Source organism: Carassius gibelio, chromosome A24 (genome assembly GCF_023724105.1).
Source record: "Carassius gibelio isolate Cgi1373 ecotype wild population from Czech Republic chromosome A24, carGib1.2-hapl.c, whole genome shotgun sequence".
Taxonomy (NCBI): domain Eukaryota; kingdom Metazoa; phylum Chordata; class Actinopteri; order Cypriniformes; family Cyprinidae; genus Carassius; species Carassius gibelio.
The window spans coordinates 13,030,098-13,052,115 of record NC_068394.1 but is presented as its reverse complement, the minus strand read 5'-3'; the positions used below and the strand labels follow the sequence as shown (position 1 = coordinate 13,052,115).

General features: G+C 41.2%; 1 protein-coding gene across 8 annotated transcripts in view; it reads right to left on the bottom strand.

The window, feature by feature from the left end:
- The window catches only part of LOC127946194 (disks large-associated protein 1), a 121,401-nt gene that overhangs the window by 59,409 nt on the left and 39,974 nt on the right, over positions 1 to 22,018 (bottom strand). For all 8 annotated transcript variants that reach the window (XM_052542583.1, XM_052542589.1, XM_052542588.1 and 5 more), the window contains exon 2: positions 16,307 to 16,383. The gene's annotated coding sequence lies outside the window, so the exon portion shown is untranslated. The remainder of the gene's footprint in view (positions 1 to 16,306; positions 16,384 to 22,018) is intronic.

The following is a 22,018-nucleotide window of genomic DNA, read 5'->3' as shown; positions in this document are numbered from 1 at the left end:
AAATTAATGAATGTTGTTCTTAATTTTGTGTCTAGATAAGCATTATGCTCACTGAGATTGCTCACAGTAAAACCATTTTACTCATATCTAAATGACAGATAATTATGTGACAGTCCTTTCACAGCCTTAACCAGAAATAAACAACCTATTACAAAACACCACCAACCAACCTGAAAACAGCCTGCACACAACCAAGCGTGAAAGGGTGAACCACATTAAACCTGAACAAGAAAGTGGGCTGCTTGCTAATTGCTGCTGTGACTAAATAAAAGGGTCCTTCCATTTCGAATTATATGACCTCCAATCCGTTTGTAAAATAACAATATATTGTTCCGAACAGCAAGCAATTTTCTCTCCCTATCTTCCCCCCCCCCCCCTTTCAATAAAGACCAATAAAGACAACTATAAATAATCTCACAGGGGAAATTGAACGCGGTCATTTTTCCTTGTCTCCATGGCAACAAGTCTTTTCCCCCATCGCCTCACCCAACAGAGAGCGTGTTGTTCATGAACTCATGAGGAGTTCGTGAGAAAGTGATTTTTGGTGTGAAAAAGCAAGTTGCCATTTCAGTAACAGGGTTAAGAGTGAATAGCTGGGGTCACATGCGGGAAGGAAGATGAAAAGATGAGGACATTTTATTATTGCCATTTTGTGGAAAGATGGCAGCACGCTTTAATTCGGCCCACTATGAATTTGAAATGAGGATGTTCGGTCATAGTTTTGGATATGTGTGTCCACGTGTTTGTGAAATCTCTGTTTGCGTATCGGGGTGCATGTGTGTAGAAATGTCTTGTGGGTGATATGTACAGTTGGCTGAGAGTGCAATAACAGGCTGCTGATGGGGCTGACGGAAACCATCAGGATCAAACTGACTAGCGAGGCAGAGATACAGCCGAGGGGACTGACACAACACAAACTTCGGCCAACAGAATATACACACCAGTCTAAACTCTGCATTCAAGCTAAAGCTGCAACAGACTACACATTTCACACCACCAACTACATCATTTCCTGAAAAAAACTAACAAAACTGTGACAGTGTAGTGTTTGTTATAAATAACCCAGCTTTCCATATGAACGCTAGCAGCCAATCAGAATACACCTCAATAAAGAACAAACCAAAGAAAACATATAAAAATAGAAATGTGGATAACCATCACCATCATACATATATTTACAGTAAACACTGTTACTAATGGCTGGATGTTTGACTGAATTTTAAAAACATTAAAAGATCATTTAAAATTATTTTGAAAATAAGCAATCAGAAAAAAGCAATTTTTATTTGTAGTATCACAATCCACTCAATGCAAATCCAATTGTGTAGATTAAGCATTAGCAGAATCTTTTTTAGGTCAAAAGGTCAATAATCTGATCAGACTGACACTATACACACACTACAGTAGGTACAGTTGCCTTGAACTGAGCCCAAGCCTGGTTATCCCCCCTCCCCACTCCACCTCTGGCCTTGATTCACAATAACAGAATGCACATAACATTCCTGGCCGGAACACACTTATGTCATGTACGAGCTGGGGCACCCTTAGAGGGGTGCAACTGGTGTGGCTGCACCGGGCCCTGCATACGATCCATCGAACTCACCGAAAGGGGCCCTGCTCCCTACCTCACATCAGGCCTCGCATCAGCTAACAAGGAGAAAACCACTTTCACTAATAAACGGCCTAATAAATGTATCATTTATGCCATGCAGTGATTTTCATTGGCATCAGAGGATTATTAGCTCATGTTAAAGGGGGGGGTGAAATGCTATTTCATGCATACTGAGTTTTTTACACTGTTAAAGAGTTGGATTCCCATGCTAAACATGGACAAAGTTTCAAAAATTAAGTTGTACGTTTGAATGAGTATTTCTGTTCCAAAAATACTCCTTCTGGTTTGTCACAAGTTTCGGAAAGTTTTTTTCGAGTATGGCTCTGTGTGACGTTAGATGGAGCGGAATTTCCTTATATGGGTCCTAAGGGCACTTCTGCCGGAAGAGCGCGCGCTCCTGTATAGCACAGCACTGAGAGCACAACAGACGTTCACTGATCAGAGCGAGAGCGTCGCGAAATGTCACAAAAGGAGTGTGTTTTTGGTTGCCAGGGCAAGACAACCCTGCACAGATTACCAAAAGAGAAACAGCATTAAGGGACCAGTGGATGGAATTTATTTTTACAGAGCATCAACGGAGTTGTGCAAGTGTTTGTGTTTGTTCCCCTGCATTTCGAAGATGCTTGTTTTACAAACAAGGCGCTGTTTGACACCGGATTTGCACATCGTTTTTTTCTTAAGGATAATGCAGTCCCAACGAAAAAGGGTCACGATCGTGTGTTGGAACCACAGGCGGTGAGTAAAACTGCTTCATATATCTCTGTGTAGTTAACTTAGCTATCGGCGTGTAAGCACATCAAGTAAACAACATGCGATGTTGTCATCAAACTGCACTTTCCACATGTACAGCTTAAAAAAAAAAAAAAAAAAAGACGACAAAGTGGAACTTAGTCATTTTCCAAAACCGCTCAGCAAATATATACAGTTTCAGTACATACCACATAGAGACGTTGTTGCTGATGCTGCTCTTGTTAAATTTCAGCCTCTGGATCTGTGAATAAATAAATAAAAAGCCTACTCGCGCTCGTGATTCTTTAGCTCCGCCCACACGTCACGCCTCCAGCCGGCCGTGTTTTTCCGGGAAAAATCGGTACAGACTATCTTTCTCTTATGAATATAATAAAACTAAAGAATTTTTGGAGTTATGAAGGATGCAGTACTACTCTATAGGTACTCAAGATTAACAGGATATTGAGTGAAAACGACCATTTCACCCCCCCCCTTTAATGAAAGAATTTGCTTGAAAAATATATAGTTCTAAAAATCGTTCTCAGTATTAAAGAATAGCGGAGTCCACACCACAACTATAACGATAAAGGCAAAGAGAAACGATATCGTTGGAATCACTTTCAGAATGTTTTTTTTTTCTGATCAGCAATAAAAACATTGGCAACCAATCAGAATCAATCCTGCTGTAATGAGCTTGAGAATTTAAAGCAGCAGATGCGCGTCCGCTTAGAATACACAGACAATATCGTTCGCTGGTGTGGACACTAATATCATGATCTTTATAGTTATCGTTCTTGGTGTGAACGGGCCTTTACTCACAAACTACAGTTCATCAATAGTTCCTGTAGCTCAATTGGTAGAACATTGCATTATCAGCGCATGGTTGTAGGTTCGATTCCCAGGGAGCACATGTTAGGTAAAAAAATGTTTACAGCCTGAATGCACTGTAAGTTGCTTTGGATAAAAGCGTCTGCTAAATGCATAAAAATACATAAATAATCAATAAAGCGAGAACTAGACCTGTAATAAACAATATAGTTTAGTTAATATAATAGTAGCTGTTGCATGCTCCAGTGCGGTAAGTGATCACACCACACATGAGCCCAAGCTCTGGTCCACCTCTTCAAAGCAAGACAGGTAGGGATGGCTAAACGAACCAGTACAGAGCAATCACACTAGTCAAACAAACCAGGCTTCAGGGTCAAACGTGCTTGGGCACGGTTCAGATCGCTGAGTGTGAGTACATCTCGACACAAGTCTTGCTCTCTGTGTCTTTCTTCTCATACTGCACCATCTCTTCGGTCTCTCAGCATTAACACTGATGTGCAGGTCATTTTAACTTTTCATACCTCACAGGTTAATAGACTAAGGTCTCTTTGCTCTTTTACCGGAAGGAGTGCAGATGTGTTAGGGAACAGTCTACATCTAGCACACTAGCAGAAGATTAATAATAAGGGGGAAAAGGTAAACTTTTTTTAGTGTTAAACAGCACTCTGATGAGAGGACTGCTTTTGAATATCAAGCTGTATATGTGAGTTTAAATGTGTAAGTGTGCTATGAGTAAGGCATCATGTTACAAAATGAAGATTAGAATTAGATTAGAAAGAGACCGTTCACCCTGAGAGCTTCATTGACTGACAGCCATAACACTGACCTGAAATCACCTGATTTGAAGCGTATCAGTCAGATGGGATTAGTTATTAAGATATGTACATGCAAATAAATTTTTACTTCAGATGTTATCTGCAATGTTTATGGTCTTTTTGGCCAAAATAAGCGTTATATTGAAATCGTTTAGTTTTACACTGCCGTCACATGTAACTGTTTTTTAAAATGTATTGTATTCCTTTGATGGCTGAATATTTGAAATAGAAATATTTTGTAACACTATAAATGTATTTACCGTCACCTCGGATAATTTGAATTGCAGTTGAATAAAATGATTAATTTCCTTCCAAAAACAAAATCTTATTGACTCCAAACTTTTAAACAATAATCTATACAGACTATTATTGACAAACTTGGTTTTAATATGCATATTTTGCATGCACTAATATGCACTGATTTAGTGGTGTGAATAAACAGAAGCCAAACGTGAAACACCAATCGAACAAACAACTGCTCTAGATTTTGCGTGTGAATGCAATCAGATCTGCAAAACGGGAACAAACACGTACAAGACTTCCGCACACATACATTAACACATTTTTTTAATCACTTTCGTACTATAAAACATTTTGGTAATGTGTTTGGTTGCCAGAGTTCCTGAAGTAAAACCCATTGAGAAACACTGTTATAAAAGGAGGATAAGTTTTCTATTAGGTTCTTGTGTCTCTGTTTGGTCTCTGCAAGAGGCACTTGAGTGGCAGGACAGTTAACGTGTTATGACACTTCGGAAATCCGCTGTGCCCTGCGTATGATGACTACAGACACAAGCCCCTCTGCAGAGAAAGGAAAAGTGAGAGATAAAGTAAGGAGAAAGGGATGGGGGATATTAGAGCTAGGGTAAGAGAAGGAGGGATGAGTTGGTGGATAAAGGAACAGAGGAGGGTATAATAGTCTTTTGTTTCCCGTGGCTGTTGGGTGTCAAAGCAGCTCTTGTGACATTATTACCCCGTTTGTACTGTACACCTCTCAGTCTGTCCCTGCGGCTATAGCTTTCATCATGGCATCCAAATGCCCCATAAAACCCAAGAACACAAACTGACAGAAATACACACACACGCTTTCTCGAGCTGTCATTCTTTAAAACACAAATGAGAGAGGAATATATAGGGAGCGTTAGAAAGTCCGAGCTTTTTGGTAGGCTGCAAATTTTCAATAATGCAAATGCATTTCAATTTCAGTGACTAGTCCTCCATACCTCCATAACGAAAGACAAAACCTGAGAGGAAATGCAGGTAAAATGGCACAAGTGGAATTGTTCTAATACAAAGCCTGTGCATAAAAAACTCTTTGTAGGTTCCCATCTGAATATCAGAATTCAGGAATAATATGAGAGTGTTTGCTAGAATGCTACAGTATGTGTTATTTATGCTTCTCTCAGATTGAGAGAACATATTACCATAACAATAAACTTATATCAAAAGTCTTAATATGTAACTTTCTGCTAACATGCCTACTGCCTACAATGCTGTTCTTATTTTGCTGTGTTCCATTCAAAGTCAAGTGTGGGATATACTTGATTTTGACCACTTCCAACTATTTAGCGGACACTCACAAGATAAACATTGAAAGTTTTTAAATTGAATTTCAATTGTTTTCACACACAGTTTTCTCTGAATCTTAACATAGTAACAGAATGTTATTCTGTGTGGAGCAGCTGGCTGAGGTCTTCACGGAAATTTTCAATCTGTCCCTGGTCCAAAAAACTGTCCCCACTATCTTCAAAACCTCCACCATCGTGCCTGTACCGAAGCACTGCACTGCCTTAGTCCCTAACGACTGCACTCACCCCCCCCATCATTGCCAAGTGCTTTGAGAAACTGGTTGCATCCCACTTAAAATCCTGTCTCCCTGCTACATTAGACCCATTCCGATTTGCCTATCGCCACAATAGGTCAACAGAAGACACCATCTCAACGGCACTTCACTCTGCCCTCACCCGCCTGGACAGTCAGAACACACATGTGAGATTGCTCTTCATAGATTTCAGTGCTGCATTTAATACAGCAATCCCCTCCAAGCTGATCTCCAAGCTCAGCCATCTTGGAATCAGCACACCCATCTGCAACTGGATTCTAGATTTTCTGACTAACAGACCTCAGTCTGTTAGGTTAGATAACCTCTCCTCCTCCATCAACACCCTAAAAACTGGAGTGCCACAAGGCTGCGTACTTAGCCCTCTCCTGTACTTCCTATTCACCCATGACTGTGTTCCTGTTTATGGCTTCAACACCATAATCAAATTTGCAGATGACACCACGTTGGTAGGCCTGATCAAGGATGAGGTGCAGCCAACAACCTGGAACTAAACACCCAGAAGACAAAGGAGATCATTGTGGACTTCAGGCGGACTAGGAATCATGCACCCATCTACATCAACGGAGCTGTAGTGGAGCGTGTTTCGAGTTTCAAGTTCCTTGGCATCCACATCTCTGATGACTTCACCTGGTCCCTAAACACCTCAAGCCTGGTCATTCCGACCATCTCCCTACACATCCATTAACACCTCCTGCAATCCCCCTCTCCACACCTCCTGCTCTTCAAATCTGTGAAGATGATGTGGGCCAGGTCTTCAAGAAGAACAAAAGAAAAGCACCAGGCCCAGATGGCATTACACCAGCCTGTCTGAAAATCTGTGCTGACCAGCTGGCCCCCATCTTTTCACAGATCTTCAACAGATCCCTGGAGTTGTGTGAAGTGCCTTCCTGCTTCAAACGCTCCACCATAATGCCCATTCCAAAGAAACCCAAGACAACAGGACTTAACGACTACAGACCTGTGGCTCTAACGTCTGTCGTCATGAAGTCGTTTTAAAAACTGGTTCTGGCTTATCTGAAGGACATCACTGGACCCTTACTGGACCCCCTGCAGTTTGCTTACCGAGCAAACAGGTCAGTGGATGATGCAATCAACATGGGATTGCACTTCATCCTGCAACATCTGGACAAAACAGGGACTTATGTGAGGATCCTATTTGTGAACTTTAGTTTGGCTTTTAACACCATCATCCCAGCAGCCCTTCAGACCAAACTGACCCAGCTCTCTGTTCCTAGCTCTATCTGTCAGTGGATCACCAGCTTTCTGGCAACCGTTAGTGAGACTGGGGAAATTCATGTCAAACAGCTGCTCCACCAACACTGGTGCCACTCAGGGATGTGTTCTCTCCTTTCTGCTCTTCTCCCTGTACACCAATGGCTGCACCTCTAAAGACCCCTCTGTCAAGTTCCTGAAGTTTGCTGACGACACTACAGTCATCGGCCTCATCCAGGACGGTGATGAGTCTGCTTACAGACAAGAGGTTGAGTAGCTGGCTATCTGGTGCAGTCTTAACAACCTGGAGCTGAACACGCTCAAAACACGCTTGAACTTTTGCCATCTGGTCGGCACCTCAGAGCCGCAAATACCAGAACAGCAAGGCACAAGAACAGTTTCTTCCCCCAGGCAATCTACCTCATGAACAGTTAAATGTTCCCTACTTATGCTTATAAACGTGCAATATCCTTATATTTATTTGTTAACCCTCCATCCTAGAACATTCCATCTCATTATCATTTATAGCACAATTGTTTATACACTTATTTATTTGCCAATTTGTAATTCTCCTTTTTTTTTTTGTCTGTGTGTTGTTGTGTACTGTAAGCTTATGTCACTAAAACAAATTCCTTGTATGCGCAAGCATATTTGGCAATAAAGGTCTTTCTGATTCTGATTCTGATTTATCGTGCACTTTCAGCTTTACAACTTTGCAGCTTGTTTACATTCACATACAGCTACATTACACACTGCATTAAAGGCAGTATTGGAAATTGGAAATTAAGTGCCCCTAGGCTTCATGTTGGGGTCCTGATCACCCTGTCACCCTGGGTTTATTCTGAGATAACAACAGGCTGGATGTACATTCCGGGGCGCCGGAATGTAAAAAATTATATTGTAGAATTAAATATAGAATAGAACATAATGGGTATGAAAGTATACTGTAGTCTTAAATATTAAGATACACGGGAATGTGCAAAAGGCGAATGTGCAAACAGGCAGTGACACTGTCAGTACAGTATGTCAATGTGAGGCAGAAAATGATGAATATGTTACTGATTAAGTAAATATTAAATGGAGACATGTAGATTTTAAGAGGCTGGTTTTGAGTTAAGAAGCCTGATGGCCTGGGGGAAGAAACTCCTAAGTCTCTCAGTTTTTGCCATCAGGCTACAGAAGCGCTTACCAGATAGCAGCAAAGTGAAAAGATGGTTACTGGGGTGGAGTCCTTGATGATTTTAACAGCTCTGCTTTTGCAGCGTTTGAGGTAGATGTCCTGCAGAGAGGGGACAGCAGACCCTGAGATGTGCTAAGCTCAGCGTACAACTCTCTGCAGGGCTCTGAGATACACTGAGTCAATAAACTTTCTATGGCCCCTGAATAGAAAGTTTTCAGGATTGTTGGTGAGACCCTGAATTTCCTCAGCTGTCGCAGATGGTACAGTCTTTGCCTGGTTTATTAACCTGTGTTTGAATGTTTGTAGTCCAAGTCAGGTCCTCTGAGATGTTTACACCAAAGTACTTGAAGCTGCTCACCCGCTCCACAAGGGCCCCGCTGATCATAAGAGGTGTATAGGGCTGCTGCTGTCTCTTCCTAAAGTCAACAATTAGCTCTTTAGTTTTGCTTACATTCAGAGAGAGACAGTTGTCCTGGCACCATAATGTTAGTTTCTCTACCTCATCCAAGTATGCGGTCCCATTATTGTTGTGAATGAGGACCAGAACCACAGCATCATCAGCAAATTTGATAATAGATGTGGAGCTGTGGTAAGACATGCATTCATGTGTGTAGGGAGAGTAGAGCAGAGGACTCAGGACACATCCCTGTGGGGCTCCTACATTCAGGGTGATGGAGTTAGAGGTGAACAGGCTTACTTTCACCACTTGAGGTCTACCAGTGAGGAGGTCAAAAATCCAGTTGCAGAGTGAAGAGTTTATTGTACACCATTTTGAATCGAGTTTGAATATGTTATTAGCTAAACAAACTCAAAGCCTCAACAAATACAAACTGTTCCTAGCAAGTGTACAGCACAGACTTCAGTGACCCGGATGAGCCTGTGTTGTCAGCTTTTACCAGTTGTTGCCGAGGGATAACTCATGTCACGACTGACCAATTAAAATCAAGTATTCCATAGAGCTATGTAATAACTAACATTAACTAATGGAACCTTATTGTAAAGTGTTAGAGGATTTATATTGACAAACATAAAGCTGCTTGTTTTGAAAGTGTCTTCTCTGTGAGTTTGTCATGTTTGCAAACAGCCAATTAATGACTATTGCAATAAAATTTTACATACAATGAAATTCTACCAGCGTCACTGGCTTTGAAGGCACAAGACTCTTGCAGTATAGCTTCTCCAGTATAGCTTCTCCTGACGGCAAATTAAGAACCATTAAATGCACAGAACTGGATGATGCAGTTAGTGCGACAACAAACCTTTATTTTAATTTTCACATTTTCAAGTCAAGACATGATACAATTTAGATATTGTTTTGTATGCTAGCTACCATTTAAATTCCGTGTGTGAATGAGGCTCACCTTCACCGAACATGTCAAGTATTGATGGAAAACTTTGGATGAGTTTTGTGTATGTCCATTTGAACAAAACTTCAAGAGATCATCAACAACAGCTGGGATAATATTTGTACAGTCTGACAAGCAACAATAGTAAAAGACTATTTTAAATCATACAATGTGCACCCAGCTTAACTTAAACTTAAACGTCTGCATACACACAGATGATAATATTTAGTTATATATTTCAAAACAATCAAAGAAGTGTTTTTGCAAATGTGCATCTTGGAAACAAAATAAATATGTTAACTTGACCACTGGTCTAGAGCTTTTCAGCCAGTTTGCGATGTTTCTTTTTCTGCTGAGTAATTTAGCGTATAATCTAAAGCAGCTTTGACTGTTTAATTAAGAGCCACATGTAGAGAAATTGATCAAACAGACCTGACAACAAGTGAACAGCTGTGACGGCTATGAAGGTCTATGTTATTACATAAAATTTATACTGAACACAGAATGAATTGCTTTTAGTAACAGCCTTTTTTAATGCAAAAGCTGCTACACTGTTTATGCAAAACTTAATGAAACATGAATTACTTTATAATAATGAACAAAACGCATTCATTTATACCATAAAGGCCAAGTGTCTTACACCAAATATGTATTTATTTCCACAAACAGTCTTAATGAGCCATATGCAACTGATAATTGATGTCAGTTCTGCACCTCATCTTCCCATGTTATATTGTGGAATGAAGACAGAGTATCAGAAAGGACCACAATGCTTTTTATTGCTGAATAGTGATTTAGCCTAATAAGCTTTACAAGTCTCGTCAATGAGGTGTGAAATCAAGCGTTTATTAAATATATATTTATATATTGTAAATGAGTTTTCATTTCATTGGTGCAAACAGGACAGAGAGAGTCTTTGTAATTTTCAAACAACTCAAAACAGGAGATTGGGAGAGACATGCTGATTTTGATGAGTTTAACTTGACTCCTGAAGGTTTTTGTACATCACAAATGCCACCATTGCAGAGAAAATCATTTCATAACCTAGATAACACCCTGTAAAAGAAGCGACTAATAATTTTCACAAATGAGGTAATTATTTTGGGTTAATGGACTGAAATGCTTAAAGTCAATAGGCCTTGCTGTCTAAAACACTGCCACATTTTCTCAGTTTCTTATAACTTATTTATAATTTATTCATGAAAACAACTCATTAACAATAATCTGAATAATGCACAGTTCTAGGTGGTACAGGTATTAAAATTGGATATTTATAATTATTAAGCAACTCTTTAAATGACCTGTTACTTTTTGACCAATGGAAAGTGCCATTTAACTTGTGCTTAAAGGGATAGTTCAACCAAAAATGAAATTTCACGAGATCACACTTACATATAATTAGCTTAAGTATTATAATGCATATTTGGCATGCTGTCCGGGGAAGGGCTCCGAGCTGGGGAATGGCCCAAAATGATGGAGGATTAATCAAATGATGGAGGACTTGAAGATCACTGGTGACTTGACTCTGTTCCTGAAGATCACCAGTGACTTGACTTGCCTCTGGAAGGTCAACGGTGACTAGTCCTGACTCGGGACGGTCATCGCTGATTAGCTCTGACTCTGGAGGGTCATCGGTGACTAGCCCCGACTCTGGAGGGTCATCGGTGACTAGCCCCGACTCTGGAGGGTCATCGGTGACTGGCCCTGACTCTGGATGGTCATCGGTGACTGGCCCTGACTCTGGAGGGTCATCGGTGACTAGCCCTGACTCTGGAGGGTCATCGGTGACTAGCCCTTACTCTGGAGGGTCTACGAACACCCGACTCGACTCTGGAGGGTCCACGAGCACCTGACTCGATTCTGGAAAGTCCACGGGCACCTGCCTCAACTCTGGAAGATCAACCGGAATCTGACTGGACTCTGGAGGGTCAACTGGAACCTGACTCGACTCTGGAAAGTCAACCGGAATCTGACTGGACTCTGGAGGGTCAACTGGAACCTGACTCGACTCGGGAGGGTCAACAGGAACCTGACTCAACTCTGGAGAGTTCACTGGAACCTGACTCGACTCTGGAGGGTCAACTGGAACCTGACTCGACTCTGGAGGGTCAACTGGAACCTGACTCGACATCTTGGGCATTGGTGCTGGGTTAGTGGTCATCTTGTGCTGTGGTGCTGGGCTGGCGGCCATCTTGTGCTGTGGCGCTGGATTGGCGGCCATCTTGGGCCATGACTCTGGACGAGTGGCCATCTTGGGCCGTGGCTCTGGACCAGTACCCATCTTGGGCATTGGCGCTGGGTTAGCGGCCATCTTGTGCTGTGGTGCTAGGTTGGCGACCATCTGGTGCTGTGGCGCTGGGCTGGTGGCCATCTTGGGCTGTGCCGCTGGCTCCGCAGCCGTGACGTGAACAGTCTTGGGAATCTCTAGGTTCTTTGACAGCGTGGAGAAATAATCCAAGAACGTGTCAGTGGCCATCTTGGGCATTGGCGCTGAGCTGGCGGCCATCTTGCAGCGTGGCGCTGGACTGGTGATCACCTTGTGTGTGGTGCTGTATTGGCGTCCATCCTGTCTCGTGGCGCTGGACTAGCGGCCATCATGGGCAGTGGTGCCACCGTGGCGGACGTGCACTTCCTCTCTCCTCTCCGTCCGCCGGGTCGAAGGGAGGCCATGGTTGAGAGCGATGCTGAGTCTCCTCTCGACCACTCCCTTCTCGGCGATCTCCCGTGGTCCCCCGGAAAACCACCAGGCGAGTTCCCTCAAATCCATTCCTCTCCCGCTCTGTGGCTGGGGAGGAAACATAAGCTGACATACCACTGGTTCCTTGTGTGACGGAGTCCTTCTGTCACGTCCGGGATACAAAGATTCACGGAGAGAGAACCAATTGCGAGTACGTCTTTATTAAGGGGTAATCCAAAGAGAATAAACAATCCAGACATGAGTCGAAACCAAAACATCAATCCAAACATAAGCAAAACTTGAACACAGGGAAAGGGCATGAACTGATGGACATGAATTAAACAAGGACTCCGTGACACATACTAAGACAGACCGGGTTAAATACACAAGGAGAGACAAACGCTAATGGGAATTTGACAGAGTGTAATGATTGGTAACTAGTGACAGCTGGGTGCAATAATCAAGCAGAGAACGTGAGGAATGTGGTTCATAAAGTGACAGACACCGTGGGGAAGGATGACATCTAGTGGATTCCCAGGGAACACAACCCAGACACTGTGACAAATATTTAGTTGTATGACCACAGTTTTTTTTAAACTGCTTCACATCTGTGTGGCATAGAGTCAACCAACTTGTGGCACATCTAAGCTGTTATTCCACTCCATGATTCTTTAACAACATTCCACCATTCATTTACATTTCTTGGTTTTGCTTCAGAAACTGCATTTTTGATATCACCCCACAAGTTTTCGATTGGATTAAGGTCCAGGGATTGGGCTGGCCACTCCATAGCATTAATTTTCTTGTTTTGGGACCAAGACATTGCTCTTTCACTAGTGTGTTTGGGGTCATTGTCTTGTTGAAACAACAATTTCAAGGGCATGTCCTCTTCAGCATAAGGCAGCATAACCTCTTCAAGTATTTTGACACATGCAAACTGATCCATGATCCATGGTATGCGATAAATAGGCTCAACACCATAGTAGGAGAAACATGCCCACACCTGATTCACACCTTTTTTTTTCACAAAATTGATGACCTCAGTTATTAAATAACACACTGCTATTTTTTTTTTTGAACACACCCCTTTCAACTAATTGCCCAATTACACAGCCATAAGAGCATGCATATCATGAATGCTGGGTCTTGTTTGTTTTCTGAGAATCTACTGCTCCTACTGGTAACCTGTTTGCCACGTAGCAATAAAAAATATACTAAAAATCCTGGATTATCCTGGTTAGTCACATTATACTGCTATTATTTTGAACAATACTGTATATATTTGCATAATGTTTAAATAAAGAAAATAATCAAAATAAATAACTGACATATTCAATTAGAGAAATAGTGGTAGCCTTACATCATGCACAAATCATAAACCTACAGAAAAATAGCTCATACGGAGCATCACCAGAAATCCATTCCCTTAGTTTCACTCTAACAGAGGTCTTTGGGTTCATGCAGCTATTGTTGGAGCACTGTGTGTGTGTGTCTGTTTGCAAATAAAAGTAACTAAAGGCATCATAAAAGCCACTGATTCTTTTGCTTCAGCTCACAAAACTGCACTCTAGCATCCATTGCTGCAGTCAGGCCGTCTGCCATAGCGACTGTAAAAGCAAAGACTGGGCAGCACAAAGGTTAGTCTGATCCCTCTCAGACAAAGAAGTGAAGCTGACTTCACACTGTGTGTGTCCGACATGGATTGTCTCCTGTATCCTCTAATCCTGTTCTCTGAGCTTCCTACCTGTCAGCGCCAGTCTCCAGTTCTATTAGACACAGACAGCAGACAGGCTGATGGGAGCTGTTAGCATTAGACATCTTCAGATCTACTGCTGCAAACAGACAAAATCTGAAAATAATCCTTTGTGTCTGCTGTCTCAAAGCTGCCTTTTCTCTACTTGTATATACTTATATATTGATATATGACTAGTATGTACGTATGTAAATATATGTATGTATACATACACATAAATACAGTCCTGTGAAAAAGTTAGGTTTTATGGTCTTGCATTAAGGAAAATTAAACCTCAACCCACAACAGCACATGACATATTGCACATATGGTCATTGTTGATTTAACAAAAATTAAGCCATGATGGAAAAGTGTCGTGTGACAAAGTTAGGGCACCCTTACTGTGTTAACATAGGAACTATGTGTTAACACTCATTTGAAGGCTCCAGACCAGCAAACTGCCAAAACTTCTCCATTTAGATAGCTGCTCACACTTGCAGATGAACAGTTATTCAAAGGCATTTGATTAGCGGTACCTGACCGTTACTTACCCTCTTAATTCCTATGTTAACAATAAGGGTGTTTTTAGTATTTCATCCATTGCCGTTTCAAATTTTAAGACCTGCCAAAGACCAGATTATTTTTTTATTATGTCCTGAATGGAAAGCCATGGAATTCAATAGGGTGTCCTTTCTGTTTCACACGACTGTATGTACAGTATATACAACGCAACACTTTTGTTTTTGCCCCCATTTTTCATGAACTGAACTCAAAGATCCAAGACTTTTTCTATGTACACAAAAGGCCTATTTCCCACAAATATTGTTCACAAATCTGTCTTAATCTGTGTTAGTGAGCACTTCTCCTTTGTCAAAAAAAAATCCATCCACCTCACAGGTGTGGCATATCAAGATGCTGATTAGACAGCATGATTATTGCACAGGTGTGCTCTAAAATATGCAGAAAAAATGTCAACAGTTAATGCTTATATATGTGTTATATATATATTTATATAGCATCCATGTTTTTTTCTTTCAGGCGAAGGTGCTGGAATGTTGTAATGGAACATTTTGGGTCAGTGTAACCCTCAGGTGCGTGTGTATGTGTGTGTGTTTTAGTTGCCAGTTAATTAAAAATCTCTTTCAGTGTGCTTCAGTTTGCATCAGTTAGATGTTGGATGTTTTTTCTCTCACAAGACTGTGTGTGGGAGGCGCTGGAGGTTCAGCACATTTAGGTCTGTAGTAGTCTGATTAAATCCTATAGCACAACAGCTGCTTTTCCACCAAATTTGTGTGTGTGTGTGTGTGTGTGTGTGTACCCAGATGGGGTACCAAAAGAAATTCCATGCTGTACTACATTCATGGTTCCAAATTAAGGACTTATCCACACTTCACAATTTCTATCAAATCAGTGATTACAGATACAGGAACATCTTTTGGAAACCTCATCGCCGTACAACACATTTTTAATTGATAACATTCCGATATCACTTTTGATAATTCTGTATTTGTGTGATGATGTCAGATACTTGTGGATGAGCACACATGACCATCTGGAATATATAGTGAGTACTTGAAGTGCACATGTAATTAAATTTTACTAGGTTTCAAGTTCATCAACTTTCTATGACAAAGAGAGAAACCATATAAATGTCAAAAGAGATAAATATACTCCTTATACCAAGCAGCTGCTGGTGTCTCAAAACAACTTTCATTTGTTAAACTTTGGCTCACTCCTATCTCTAGTGTATCTCATTATCACTAATTCAGGCACCAGAACCATAAGACACTGAGACACAGATGACTCAGTTACCCGAGGGACTATTGTGAGGTCATGCATTAAAACACTGCTAGTTTTTATCACCAATATTGCTCTATAACACGCCTTTATGAAAGTTGTTATGAAATGTGCATAGCAAAATAATAATAATAAGTACAAAATTAAGGAGCATACATAAATAAAGACATACAAATAAAAAGGGGAGGTATTTGTAATTTTACACTAATTCTAACGTTTAACTCTAATTAAAATATATTATAATAATTGTATATAGTATTATAGTTTTACTTTCATGAACATTAGGAATGAAAGATTTAAAATTGGACAGAAAATAAGGCTTTGTCTTCATTCATTTAAACTTGAACTCATCCTTTGAAGACTTGGGAGACTTAAGCAGACCTTACAAATATAGTATGTGAATATAGTGAATAGTGTGGCTTTGACAAAGCATTCTGGGAATATCCAGGGAGCAAACATTTCTGTATACTGGAGCAATTATACTGGGTTCTCTGGGAAATGCACTATTCAGAGGAGATGGAAACATCCACAGACTTACCTGATTTATTCTCTCTTTTTACTCATCCTTTTCCTCGCTGCGTGTAATTCTTTCCTCATTTCCTCCATGCAGCACATCTGCATTGAAATAAAAAAAACACCTTAAGATACCATGTGAAAAACAAAAGGCAATTTGATAAACCAAAACTTTTGTCATCTGCACTTTTTTTTAATCAGGCAGTTTTACATGCTATGTTTTTCTCAGCTAGCAGAAAGATAGCTGTTTAATATTTTTACAGAGCAATAGATATGTTGCAACAACAGGATATAGTTTTGTAAATTTTGTCTTAATTCCTGCTCTTAACCCCGAAAATGTATTATAAATTTGTACTTCTCAATATACACTACCATTCAGATTATGGTAAGACTCTATAAGTCTTTTTCTTTTCTAAAATAAATTATTACTTTTAATCAGCAAGGACAGATGGCGACAGTAAAGTGACAGTGAAAGTGAAAGTGACGTGACATACAGCCAAGTATGGTGACCCATACTCGGAATTCGTGCTCTGCTTTTAACCCATCTGAAGTGCACACACACAGAGCAGTGAACACACACACACTGTGAACACACACCTGGAGCAGTGGGCATTTATGCTATCTATAATGTTAAGAAATCTATAATGTTGCAAAATAATTATGTTACACTTAAATTCTGTTCTTTTGAACTTTATCAAATACCATTTCGCCATGTCACAGGAATAAATTACATTTTAATGAAATGTATTTACATATTAAAATAAAAAACAGTTAATAGAAATTGTAGTAAAATTTAGCCATTTTACTGTATTTTTGATCTAATAAATGCAGCCTTGTTGAGCATAAGAGACTTCATTCACAGACAAAAAAAATTGTATTGACCCCATATTTTTGAACTTAGTATTCTTTGCCTAAAACATAATTTGCTCATGACAATACAAGTAGGGTACAAATAAAATAACAATGAACAAGCCAAAAAACGAGTTTTGGAGCATATTCTCTCCTCTTCACTTCTGAGACGTTTGCTACGCCCCTGCACACAAATCATTACAATGATTTATATAACAGTTTAATGATTTATGTGGCTTTCTGCGGATACTAAGGACCTATTAGAAATATGTGTGACTGTACGTGTTTGTGTATGCTTACACTTTTACTAGTATATCCAAAAGACAAAAACATTAAGAGTGATGTTAAGATGTTTACATTTTCGTGTGCTCCACTGAAATTTTGGACATTTGAGCAGTTTTAGTGGTTTGGTTCTCAATTTTTTCATGTGTGTGTATTCTATAGTATTCATGTGTATTTCTTTGTGAGTACAGAAGAAGGCTGTCTGTGGGTTAGACAGTGGGCACAGTAAGAAAATCAAAGCAACAAACTGACAGTGCAGCTTGCAAATGCTCTCACCGGGGACAGAAGTATGGGGTAAAAACATGAAAGCGATAGGCTGACAGAAAGAGAGAGCATACACCATCCAGAAAAGAACTAGTGTGAGCCTTTCATTTTATGCCTATCTGACAATGTTCTTGAATTCAAGCTCCAGATGGAGAACACATGTAGCTTCATTTCCCAGTACCACCTGCAGTCATATATGGTATATTATACAAGTAACGTCCAGTCCTCTAAGCTGATTGGCTTATTATTTCCAGACCACAGTGTGTGAGCATGGTGGAAGTGGAGTGAGGGATGGACTTCTTCCCTTTTAAAAACATCAAAGCATCAGTGTTTTAATCTGCTATACAAAAGAAAAAACGATTTTCCATAATTGGAAATAAAACAAAGATAATTGGATTATTTATTACAGGAAAATACCATTTCAAATGTCAGGTTTAATTCAATTTGTTACATTCAGTGTGTGCCACGTCTTTGTAATTATGTGTGAAATGTATTTAAATTGAATTTATGAATGGAAATTGTTTCAAAGTAAATCCTACAAAACATTTTTTTCAGTTTCTTTAAAGGTTTCACCAATGAGTATGAAATGAAAAACCCGTGTGAAAAACCAGTGTGAAATGGAAAACCCAAAGTTAAAGTGAAGTGGAATGCTCCCTGTCACTCAATTCCACTCACACTGTTTCCAACCGGCTTTCACTTTGTGCACTGATGCTTTGGCTTCTTTAGCAATTAACAACATTGTGAATTAATAAATAAATAAATAAACTATAAAAAAACATCTATAGTTTATTTTTTTATTAATGATCTTCAGTCTTCACGGACCTTCGCGGGGTTTAACCAGACGGTAAAACGAGCTCCACCAATCAGATGCATCACTGTGGGATTGTTCAGGATTGTGGGTAATGAAGTACTTTGCCAAGACATGGTGAATAAAAGGCATTTATCTCAAAACAAGGTTAGTGCCCCATGAACCTTTGGCGTTTATATGAGCATATACTATCGCTTAGTACAACCGTAGCGGATTTTAAGTCTACCATGTATGGTTATGTTTTTATGGCTTATACCCCAACTACCAATGCAGAAATTGTATAGAATTTTTACTTCCGGCAACAGCTGTTGGCAGGACTGTGATGCTCTATTCCTTCAACTCAAACTGCCTACGTTCTTCTGTGTCAACCACGCCGCAAGGATGCTTCGCTTCATAACGTTACGGTTGGACCACTGATGGCAGATGGACTATTCTGACTACGTTTTACATAATTTTTTTGGAATTTGACACTGTAACTTACTTGGCAGTCTATGGGACAGTCACAAGCCTCATGGTTTTCTTCCAAAATATCTTAAATTGTGTTACGAAGAAGAACTAAGCTTCTACAGGTTTGGAATGACATGGGGGTAAGTGATTAATGACAAAATTTTCATTTTGGGGTGGAGTATCCCTTTAATATCATACTAGCTGTGGTTATCTGCACATTGTTGTTTATGCTATACAATGATCATACACATAATTAAACCCACTGACAGCTAAAGTGAATAACATTGATTACATCTTCACAATAGAGCACAGTGCATCACAGTTTTCTGCGTATGGGGCTGCATAACCGCAGACCTTTCAGAGTGTCCATAATGAACCTTGCCTACCACAGAAAGCATGTACAATGGGGACAAGAGCATCAGAATTGGACCATGAAGCTTTTTTTTTAGATCAGGGGGGCTGAGTTTATGTGTCATGTTTAACTAGGAAAGATAAGGCAGCAGGCCTTGGGTCCTAGCATTCACATGGATGTCAGTTTGACACATACCCCATACTTATAGATTGCTGCAGACCATTTACACCTCTTCATGCAATGGTTTCCTGATGGCAGTGGCCTACTGTACTTCAGCACCATAATGCGCTCTGCCACACTGCAAAAATTGTTCAGGAATGGTTTGAGGAAGATGGCAGAATGCAAAAATTCAAGAAGAATTCATGATTTATCTATCCGTCCGTCTGTCTGATTCTCCCTTTGTCTTTCTTTCTCAATCTCTTTTTGCCCCTCTTGTTGGGAGCGATTTCAATTTCATGCTCAGCTGGGACACATCATCCACTCCAGCTTCACACCTCCCCGTCAGCATGCTGTGAGCTCCCACCAACAAGTTCAATCAACATCAACAACACATGGTATGCATGGAAGATGAACACCTATTTATATGCATATTGCTATTATACAAACTAGGTTGCTGAAGGTGTCTCACAAATGTGGTTATAGATGAACGCATGCCAGCCTAAATAGAGCTGAAGTCTTACAGATATCTTGAAGGTCAGGCTACACCTGAAGCCTGGGAAAATATGTTGAGAACCTATGAACAGTTCACATAATTAGTAAGAGAAATGCAGAAATACTGAAAGAAGAGATAAGGTAATTGTCAAAAGGATAATATATACATACTATATAGGATGGAAAGTATGTAAGATTAGGATTATTATGTTCCATCCATCATACATTAGAAGTATGGCAAAGGTTTTCTATGGATTTTCAAAATGCACATCTATGCACAAATTTTTGAATAGTCATCCACATCCTTTTTTTGCCCCATTTCACGAGTTCACACTTACATATAATTAGCTGAAGTATTATAGTGCATATTTGGCGTGCTGTCCGGGGCAGGGGCTCCGAGCTCGGGAATGGCCCGAACCTAGAGTACCCCCCCGTATATGTAAAAGTGTAAAATGAACTCTAGTGGAGGAGATGGGGATGGAGGGGGGATGCTGACAAACCATCAATGGAGACAGGTAGGCTAATTCAGCTGTATTTATACCCTAAGGATGATTATATTAAGTGGCTCCACCTGTGTTAATTAGGCTAAGTATCTGACGTGCTCCTCCCGAACCTTGTTATGAAACTGCATTTCACGAGTTCACACTTACATATAATTAGCTGAAGTATTATAGTGCATATTTGGCGTGCTGTCCGGGGCAGGGGCTCCGAGCTCGGGAAATGGCCCGAACCTAGAGTACCCCCCAAAAAGCAATAGCGGAAAGGACAGCCGCCAGACTAAGGACCCCCCACAATAGCTTTGACATCTGGCGGGGACTGATATTTAAAAAGCAGGTTGGAAGGGCCTATATGTACTCCAGTGATTGCAACTTTACCTATTGGAGAAATGGGCCCCACCGGCTGCTTGTGTCGGACTATGTGATTTAGGGCGCCCGGTCGGGGGGGTTCAAGCCGTTGCACAACCGGAGCACCTCACTGCATTGGAACAGATGAGCCCCACCGGCCGATAGCGGAGGAGCGACGTGATTGGATTGCCCGACCAGGAGGGCCCGAGTTGTCTCGACCGGAATAGGTCACGGTGTTGGCGTACGGGCCCTACTGGCTGATGAGCCCCTGCTAGTCAGTGGGCAACCAGGGCAGATACCTAACCGAGAGGACCCATGAAGCCTCCGACTGGAGATCAAGACTCAGGACGACGGTGGTGTAAGTCCTCTCGGTTTGAGCAGATAAACAGCTTTGGGCTGCTGACAAAGAGGACTCTTGCAACACCCAACGGGAGATCAATACTGCGCGGGCTCTCACAGCATCCGATGGGAGATCAGGACTCAGAACATCAAACGGGTAAGCCTCACCAGACGGGGGGGGGGGGGGGAGATTTGGACAGAGTTTGGCGGGAAGTGGAGACTCTTGTCGTCGTATGCGAGCACCGCCACCCGTCAAACAGGAACGAAAGTTTAGGTGACCGTGAGACTCTCGCCGATGTCCGATGGGAGCTCAATACTCAAGGCACCGAACGGATAAGTCTCGCCAACTGTAGAAAGGAAAAGGTAAGGTTGTCTAGCTGGGAGGCTCTCGCCGACGTCCGATGGGAGCTCAATACTCAAGGCATCGAACGGATAAGCCTCTCCAGACGTAAGACGGAAAGGTAAAGTTGTGTTGCCAGGAGGCTCTTGCCGGCGTCCGATGGGAGCTCAATACTCAAGGCATCGAACGGATAAGCCTCGCTGGCTGTAGGAGGAAAAGGTAAGGGTGTGTGGCCTGGAGGCTCGCGCCAGCATCCCGAGGGAGCTTAATAGTGACGGCGTCGGATGGGTAAGCCTTTTAGACCAAAGGATGAAAAAAGTTGTCTGGCCGGGAGACTTCGCAACCATCTGACGGGAGCTCAATACTCGCGGTGTCGAATGGGTAAGCCTCGCCGACCGTAGAAAGGAAAAGTAATGTAGTCTAGGCGGGAGGCTCTCACCGACGTCTGATGGGAGGTAATTACTCGCAGCATCAGACGGGAAAGCCTCTCCGAACGTAAGACAGAAAGGTAAAGTTGTATGGCCAGTATTGGACCAGACAGTGAAGGAGGGTTTTTTTTT